The following is a 2368-nucleotide window of genomic DNA, read 5'->3' as shown; positions in this document are numbered from 1 at the left end:
AGCTTATTCTTCCTAAGCAATCGTTCAATTAAAGAAAAAGATGCATGCCCTAGTCTATCGTGCCACCTCGTCATTAAGAGTATGGTGACACCATTTGCTTGCTTATTGAATGTTCTAAACTCCGGAATCAACGGGTAAAGCCCTCGAACGCATCTACCTCGGTAGAGAACCTTCTTCGTTGCCTGATCCTTGATCAAAAAGAAAAAGGGGTGAAACTCGAGGAACACATGATTGCCAATAGCAATACGATGGACGGAAAGAAGATTATTAGATGCACTAGGGACATGTAGTATTGTTCTGAGATGAATTGGACAGTAAGGGGTTTTAACAACTGAATGACCAACATGTTTTATCCTCAAACCTGCTCCACCGGCGGTGTGAATCTGGTCTTGACCGCGGTACTTATCCCGCATAGTTACTTTCTCCAACTCACCTGTGATGTGGTTTGTAGCACCACTATCCACATACCACTTTGTATCTACGCCATATGAGGCTTCAGCAGCACTAACAACTTTTTCGTCCTAGGAGGAGTCACCTTCATCTTCCCTGTACCAGCAGTCTTTGGCAGAGTGGCCCAGATTCCCGCATATCTGACAGCGGATGGCATTGGGACGATTCTTGGAGGAGGAACGGCGACCCCTGTTGTTGTTGGAGGAGGGTCGTCCGCCGGCATCGGTGCGAGGAGCAACGCCAACGTTGTTTTTGCTGTAGTTGCCGCCGCCATTGCCTTTGCTCTTGCCGCGCGGCAGACCACGAGGGCGGAAGCCACCACGGCCACCATGAACAGCGGCGTTGGCGGAGGACTTGAACCCGTTGTTGTTGTTGCCTTGGAACATCGCCACGCGCTGATCGAAGTTGCTCACCTGAGCAAACAGATCATCAAGCGTGACGGGTTCGGTGCGGGCGTCGAGGGCTGACACCAGTGGTTGGTACTCCATACCCAGCCCGACGATGATGTAGGTGATCTGCCCGTCCTCATCTAGAGGCTTGCCAGCAGCCGCTAGCTCGTCGGCGAGGCCGCGCATATAGGCGAAGTAGGCGCTCACCGGCTGCGTGCCCTTCTCTGCGTTGGAGAGAGTGACATGGAAGTTGTTCACGCGCGATCTGGACTGGAACGAAAACATGTTCGCCACCGCAGCCCAGAGCTCGTGCGCCTTGCTGATGTTGGTCACCTGGACAAGAACTTCTCTGAAAAGATTAACCAGCAAATATGACAATACCTGCTGATCTTGCCGCACCTAGACTTGATGAAGAGGGTTCGGCGAGGCTGATTCCCTGCCGTCTTTGTCCCTGGTGACGACGAACTTCTCTGGTTCTTTGATTGTTCCTTCAGCATAGCCGAAGACACCAGCCCTGATCAACTGTGGCGTGACCTGCGCACGCCAGAGGACGTAGTTCGTCAGGGTAAGCTTTTATGTAACCTAACCATGCATTGAGGTTGGCCAGAGGAGCGCTGGTGGAAGAAGACATGGCGAGCTCGTGGATGGATGGAAAACGATGGATGCTAGATGAATAGGAAGAGGGAGGCTCTGATACCATGTGAAGATTGGCTTAAGCATCTTACCTCGTTGGAGGGACGCACCACATGCTTATATAACAGGAGGGCACCTCCCTGTATAGCGCATACAATTGGTTGGGATTACAACTTGTGAACCAAGGAAAGAGAGGGAGAGATAAGGCTACGGTTACAGGAGGATAGAGACCGATCCTAACAACCTAACCAGCGCTACATATGTCACATTACAATGTCACATTACAATATGTTTAACAATTGCGACGGCGTGGTCCGCGTCACTCGACGTTGCTAGCCCCTGCAATGGCTCCCCGTCCAGTCCCTACTTGGCCGCACGGTAGATGTTGCAGATGCTTCGCTCTTGGGCATCTGCGGCTGACTGCAGAGATCTGATTCGGTGCTCCCATTGCTGGGAGAATGGTCACCGTGCACGCGGATGCCACAATCCTTGGCATCCTCTAAGTTCTTTGGCATGCCTTGCCATGCCGCCAGTCCTTGGTTCCGCGCGTCGTCCTGCTCTAGCTTCATGTAAAGGTGCAATGAAATCCGTGCTCCCCTCCAAGGCGCTTCTCCATGGGTCTTGGGCGTCTGTCATCTCTGCTACATTTTGCTCGGCAACCTCGCCTGATATGATGTTGCAGTCCACTCTGGCTGATCGGGCAACATTGCTGCAGAGTTGTCTGGCACGGGTTCAAAGCTTTCTGGAGCGGGCGGAGGCTACTCTTAGTAGGCTCTCCCTTGCACTGGCTAGGTTGCAAGCCACTCCGATGTCATGCCCTTCTGGTGTGGAAGATGTTGGCTCCATGGAGGAAGGGAGGCAACAGTTATTTGGATGTTCCTCCCCTCGTGTTGGGA

The 2368-nt window shown here is 52.5% G+C and overlaps 1 pseudogene; it reads right to left on the bottom strand.

Annotated features, from left to right (window-relative positions):
* Nucleotides 1-847: 847 nt before the first annotated feature.
* On the bottom strand, nt 848-986 carry LOC119296537 (annotated as a pseudogene).
* Between the last annotated feature and the right edge of the window lie 1382 nt (nt 987-2368).

Source organism: Triticum dicoccoides, chromosome 4B (assembly GCF_002162155.2).
Source record: "Triticum dicoccoides isolate Atlit2015 ecotype Zavitan chromosome 4B, WEW_v2.0, whole genome shotgun sequence".
In the NCBI taxonomy this organism is placed as follows: domain Eukaryota; kingdom Viridiplantae; phylum Streptophyta; class Magnoliopsida; order Poales; family Poaceae; genus Triticum; species Triticum dicoccoides.
The sequence above is the reverse complement of the archived record's forward strand: the minus strand, read 5'-3'. Positions and strand labels throughout refer to the sequence as shown.